Source organism: Eubalaena glacialis, chromosome 14 (assembly GCF_028564815.1).
Source record: "Eubalaena glacialis isolate mEubGla1 chromosome 14, mEubGla1.1.hap2.+ XY, whole genome shotgun sequence".
Taxonomy (NCBI): Eukaryota; Metazoa; Chordata; class Mammalia; order Artiodactyla; family Balaenidae; genus Eubalaena; species Eubalaena glacialis.
Window position 1 is genome coordinate 906,495 of NC_083729.1, and position 6,814 is coordinate 913,308.

General features: G+C 48.3%; 1 long non-coding RNA gene across 1 annotated transcript; it reads left to right on the plus strand.

Moving 5' to 3' along the window:
• The first annotated feature begins 257 nt into the window (after positions 1 to 257).
• On the plus strand, positions 258 to 2,202 carry LOC133105353 (uncharacterized). Its single transcript, XR_009703841.1, has 3 exons — positions 258 to 994; positions 1,076 to 1,237; positions 1,723 to 2,202. It is a non-coding gene; the product is annotated as an uncharacterized LOC133105353 (long non-coding RNA).
• The last annotated feature ends 4,612 nt before the right edge of the window (positions 2,203 to 6,814 follow it).

Here is a 6,814-nt window from a genome sequence, read left to right on the forward strand (position 1 = left end):
AAGCCATCCACTCCCAGTTTATGGACAATTCAGATTGCTAACGTTTTCCTGAGCGTAAGTAATTACAATAATTCCAGGAAACCAGATTTCCATGAAGGCACTTAGGGCAAATCTGGAGGAAACACCTTTAGTTTTGTAAGATTCACTGACAGTTGCCCTAAAAGATGGAAAAATACAAAAGGTGGAGGGCAAGATAATAAACGGATAAAGTCTGAGTAGTTGTTACTTGTCCTGATAACAGACAACTGTTCACATGGTTACTTTCCTGTAAAGGACCTGTGCTCCCTTGTGGTTAAAGGTGCGACTGGCCCCCGAGGGACCCTCACACAGCTGTGATGGGGAACTTGCATTCCTGGCTCCTCTGAGTGTGACCGGCACGCCCACCGCCTTCCTGAAGACCCCGTCTTGCTGCGAGGGGGGCTTGCCCTCCAGGCGGTGGTTTGTGCATGAGTGGCCATGTCCTCGCAGCCCACGGGGACAGCCTCAGCGGTGGGCACTGCCCCAGACACGCGATCACCACTGTCCCCCGGGCTGTGAACGGGGGTCCTTGTGTTTCTGGGGGTGAAGCAGCTGACGCGACCCTGGATGCCACCAATATCCACGTCTTCCGCTGAAAGTTTACAGCAGCCTCGAGAGGGACGTGGAGATAGGAGCTCACACGGGGGGCCTGCTTCCTTGGGGCTCAGGTGCACCCACGTTACCACGGGCCTGGCCAGCAAAGTTCACGTTCTCTCTGGGGGTTGAGCTACGTTTTTGTCATTGGCAACAAGAGTTCTGACGGATCTAAGTTGTAATTCTGGGACTCGGCAATTCGTCTTTTGAATTTCAGCCAGAGGGTGTCAGCTCAGGCTTTGAAAACGTCCCCTCGGCGTCAGCAGAACTCAGTGTCTGTCTCCAGGGATGGAAGGAGAGAAGAAATCCACACCTAATGCTGTCCCGCTTTATGAGGAAGGTGCGCTTTTTCCTGTCTTACGTGAGGAGAAAGGGGACCCAGGTAGGTCAGGTAACTTGTCAAAAGTCAGCCAGGTGGCACGTAGGTGTCAGGGGAACTCAAAGCACTGGTTTTCCACCCCAGCACGCCGACCCGTACAGTGACCAAGAAGGAAATCAAAGAGATCTCTTCGAGCCCAGAGATGAAAGGGTGGCCCTTACATCACCCTAACTGCAGCTACAGCAGGAAGACGTCCCCAAGAGCCGTTCTACGACCCCACGAGGCTGTGGCCACGCCAGCACGCGGGTGAGTCATATGAGGGAGAATGATCCAGGAGCCGGCAGCACCTGGGCTCGCACGGGCCCCTCGGGGTCCTGGAGCCTCGTCCAGGGCGGGGAGGGGTGCGGGAGCGGGTCGCAGAGTTAGACCAGACGGAGATGTGGCCAGCTCAGCTCTCAGTTCTCCCCACTCGCTGACCAGGGTCCAGCTGCTTCCCCAGATTCCACAGCTGTGGAAAGTCTGCACACCTTTGCTGCTCTGGACATCAGCTTAGGGCCTGGACGCTAGGACAGTGAGACCTGTGCCTGGTTGCCCACTGGGTAGATCGGAATTTAGAGTGGACTAATTATTTTATAGGGTATAGAAAAGAAAATTAGGTTTATATGGCTTTTCCTAGGCCTGAGAACGGTATGTTTAAGGGGAAATAAATAATGGGGGGGCTTTTTTGACTCATTTTTGTGAAAACCAGAGAACCCCCTGCATGAATTTCCTGGAGTTTCTCTCTTCTCCAGGGTTATGTCTCCACCGCCGAGAGAAAGCAGGGGAGGAAGCCCATTCCCGTCGGTTCAATAAAGGGCAGCAAGCCCCACCCATTTTGAGGAGGCCGGTGGCACAACGGGGACAGAGGCGAAAGGTCACCATCACGCCCTCAGGACGGCGGCTGGTGGCCAGCAGCGAGGCTGCCGTGACCGTGCTGTGGTCACGCAGCAGCCGGCAGCCCTGTACCTGCTCCCCGCGCCCCCAGACCCACGCCTCAAACACTGTTCCCGCGACTTCGCTGTCTCGCCTGTCTCTTCAGATACGCTATCTGCAAAAATAAGGTTATTACAATCAGCCTCCAAGTAAAGATCTTCACCTTGAAGAGCAATGGGGCCGTTGCCAGTGAGACATGAGGGCTAGAATCAGCAATGACTTTTTAAAATTTAATTTTTATTTTATATAGGGGTGTAGTTGATTTACAACGTTGTAATTGTTTCGGGTATACAGCAAAGTGATTCAGTTATATATATATATATATATATATATATATATATATATATATATACATCTCTTCTTTTCCTATATAGGTTATTACAGAATACTGAGTACAGTTCCCTGTGCTATACAGTAGGTCCTTGTTGGGTCTCTCTTTTATATATAGTAGTGTGTATCTGTTAATCCAAGATGTCTGATTTATCCCTCCCCCAACCTTTCCCCCCTTTGGTAACCGTAAGTTTATTCTCTATGTCTGTGTGTCTGTTTTTGTTTTGTAAATGAGGTCATTTGTGTCACAGTTTGGATTCCACACATAAGTGATATCATACGGTATTTGTCTTGCTCTTCCTGACTTACTTCACTCGGTATGACAACCTCTATATCCACCCATGTTGTTGCGAATGGCATTATTTCATTTTTTTAATGGCTGAGTAATATTCTATTGTATGTATGTACCAAGTAAGAATTCATGGAGATAAAGGTAAGAGGGGGTCGCTACGGAGTCTGTAACGTGGCCAGGACGTAGAGCTGAACTCAGGAACGATAATGGGTGAGTCCGCGGAGCAGCTCAGGCAGACAGGCGCCCCTGCTCCCACCGGCACTTTCTCGGAGGTCGGTCGCCAGGGGCTCAGGTGGTCAGCAGTGGGCAGGGGGCGCATGGGAATAGTTCACGTAAGGCGGATAAGGACAAGGGCAGACACAAAAGCAGGAAAGGGGTACAGGGCGGGGGGGGGGTGGGATTCAGTCACACGGGAAGGAGGCTGGGGGCTGAGGCTGTGTCCAGGTGTATCCCGGCCTCTGCAAGACCTGGGGTGTCAGCCGTTGGCCTCTCGTTTCAAAATATTCTGAGTCCAATGAGGGAGTTTCTCATTAAAACTCTGTTGCCTTTAAATTCAGGCAGCCTATGAAATATTTCATCCTCCTCTTCCTTCTTCCTGTTTGCATGAAAACACAAGTTACTGCTTACTGTTATTCTGAGAACTAAATGTGGAACCTGGGGGATCGGTCTTTAAGCCAGACGTCTCCAGGAGCACAGCTGTACCCGAGTGGCCAGAAAGAGAACCACATGCCTATGGCACTTGTGTTAGAGCCTGGTTCTGTGCCAGGCACTCGGTATGAACCCCCCAGCTGTCTGTACAGCAGGAACAGGTGGTGTGAATTAAACTATACACACACACACACACACACACACACACACATGTATGGCCCCGGGTGCAGTGTCTTGGTAAGCTAATACAAGCGTAGTTAGGATAGTAGTTCAGCACAAATAAGAAATCATATTTCAAGCATTCAGATTCCCAAAGTTACAGAATTTTGTCCCCCCGTGTGAGGAACATTCAATGAATTAGGCACTTCTAGCAGCATCTTGGGTGAAGCACAGCATGAATCAAAGTGTTAATTCAACGTAGGCGTTTGTTTTCTCTAAGTTTGGTGAAATGAGAAAAGTACTGGCCTCAGTGTCAGAAGAAGTGGGTTTGAGTCTTGGGTCCACGATTCCCGACTTCTGTGGGTGCTGGGGGCCACGGGCAGCAGAGGCAAGACCCAGCCCGGATGAGATGTTCCGCAGACACACGGCCAAGGCAGCACCAGCATCCTGTCCCCTCTCACTTTACTCATGCTGAATCACGATTACAAGAAATGATGACCGTGGCTATTCTCTGAGTTAATTTCTGGTGCCATAATTTTTAAAGAACACAAACACCAATGTTTTCCAGGAACTTCCTGTGAGAACAGCTGCAAATTAAGTCATCCAGCAGAGGCTCCGTTTGTGTACCCTGATTTGTTTTGCTCGAAGATAAAACAACAGGAGAATCCGTCTGGGTGCCAGGAAGGATGAAGGTAATGGGAAAAGCATGTAACAACGATGTCATGCAGCTCCGAAATTTAGGGCTTTCAATCGAGGGTTAATAACCATTACAGAGAGATTCGATTTTGATAAAACACATCAAAAATAACATTTTCCATGATACTTAAGATTATGCTTAATGTTGGAAAAGGAAAGAAAGTTATAATGAAAATCAGAAGATTCCTACCCCTCTCCTTCCCCAAACCTCCCGGACAGAAAAGCCACACCGGACTCACGGTTCTACCTTTGAACAGTCCCTGCAAGCCACAAAGGGACAGTCCCCTCCCTCCCCAGTAACACCAAAGTGCCCATAAAGAAGCTATTTCTGAAAAACGGGGCTTCCTGGCAGAACCGACTAGACCAGCATTAGGCTGATGTTCAGAGTTATAATGGGAAAAAAACCTGACTTTGAGATCACTCTGCTAAGTTAGGGAAACGTTTATGGCAGGAGGTAAGGCTGCTATGGGAAAGACCATGGAGACCTTCTGGCAGTCTTCCTTCCTCTGGAGACCCCGTCTCTGGAGAAAGAAATCCAGACACTGAAAGAGCAAATAAGACTGAGCTATTTTTCACAAATCCCACAAACATTAAAATAAGCACCACTAGAGCTTCTGGAACCTTCCAAATTCAAACATGCTGCCTCGCTGTCAACGCCTCCAGGTTTTGGGTCTGAGAGTATTTGTTACCATAAGCATAAAAGAAGGCAAATCCACAATTTGAAGATTTCAAGCATAAAGCCTTAACACTCAATACCTGAGGAAGCAAGAATGTCGTCTGTTCAGGGCCTTTGTCAAAGTAGCCACGTTAAAGAAAACAGGATGGCAGCCCAAAGGGACGCCCCAGCGGGAAGGAGCCTTTTCAGAGAGGAGCCGATGGGACAGGACACAGGTCGCGGTACAAGCTGGCTGCGGGGGGGCCCCAGGGCCGAGTCAGATCTGGATTCAGCCCCAGGGCTGCCCTCCACTTGCGGGTGGCCTGGTGCAGGTCCCCCGCCTCTGGGCCCATATCCCCTCTTCTGCAATTACAGGACAACCTGTTAGCTGTTCAAGCCGAGGCTCCCAACCGTCCATGGTGGGGATTTGGGAAATGCAAGGCTCTGGTGGCTTTGGGGACAGAGGACTCCATACCCCAATCACTGACATGCTCTGTCCTGCTCCCCCATCTCCTGTCTCCAAGGTTCTAGGGTCTCATGGCTACAGCTGTGGATGGTGATGAGGTGGTAAAACCAGAAAAAAAATACTCAGATGACTTCCTGAAACTCTGTCAGAAAATACTTTTTTTAAAAAATGCTTTTGGGTCATTCTCTAAGCACAAGGAAGAATCTTTTTTTTTTTTTTTTTAAACATCTTTATTGGAGTATAATTGCTTTACAATGGTGTGTTAGTTTCTGCTTTATGACAAAGTGAATCAGCTATACATATACATATAAGGAAGAATCTTTTGGCAAATCATTTGGCAAACAAAACACAACTATTTACGTCATTGAGCACATAATTTTGCCCACAGGAAACAGGTGTGAATATTTTAAGAAGGCACGAGGGATGTTTCCATACATTCTCCTCATTTTTCCTTTAAATAAGACTTTATTTTTTTAAGGGCAGTTTTAGGCTTACAACGAAATTGAGAGGAAGGTACAGAGAGGTCCCACATATCTCCCTGCTCCCCAACTGTTAAAACTGCTTAATTTTTTAATATCTTTCTAATGACTTCAGATTTTTATTATGAAATAAAATATGCAAAAAATTACCTAAAAATAAATTGACAGCTTAATAAATTATTGTAAAGAAACTCTCATGAAAACCACCAAGATCAAGAAATTAGGTATTACCATAATCATCTCAGAATCCCTTCATGTGTATATTTCCAGTTACCACCTGGTCTCTTCTCATAGGTAATCCCTCTCTTGATTTTTTTTATATCAATCTCTCTCCTCATTTTCTTTTTTTTTTTTTGAAGTTTTGAATTTTATTTTTATACAGCAGGTTCTTATTAGTTATCTATTTTATACGTATTAGCGTATACATGTCCATCCCAATCTCCCAGTTCATCCCACCACCACTACCCTCCCCTGCCCCGCTTTCTACCCTTGGTGTCCATATGTTTGTTCTCTACATGCGTCTCTATTTCTGCCCTGCAAACCGCTTCATCTGTACCATTTTTCTTCTCTCCTCATTTTCTAAAGCAAGATACAAACGCTTTTTGCCAACTTTATATCATCCATTTCATTTCAATTGAAATGGCACAGGACGCTTGGCCCTGTGTTGACCTGGGTCAACCTCTGACCAGGAAAGCGCCTCATTTAATTTGTCTTTTGTTGACCGAGGGGTGGAGAGCAGGTGAGCTGCAGGTGGCCCAGGTGAGATGAACCTCTGCACCTCGGGCCCCAGCCTCTGGCAGAGGTGGCCTCCAGCTGAGTGGAATGGATTGTGCACCCCGGGTGGAGGAGGGGAGGTGACCCCTGGGGAGGGGGTCAGGGCACCACGCCATCACTGTGCCTGCTCAGAACCTGGCCGAAGGAGGACTGCTCTATCCCACCCCCCAGCTCAGACTGACTGATGGTCCTTCCATGGGCCAGGGGGCCGCCATCCATCCCAGGTGTGGTCGGCACACCAGGTGTGACCGGCACATGGCACAGGTGCTGGTCTTGGGTCTTGGGGGAGGGAGAGGAAGTCCAGGCAGGTCTGGCTCCGGGTCCACAGCCTGGCCTCCACATCCACCTCGTCCAGTCTTTCTATCAACCTTCAGCCCACACGTCCTTCTGTAACCACTCTACCTGGGTACCT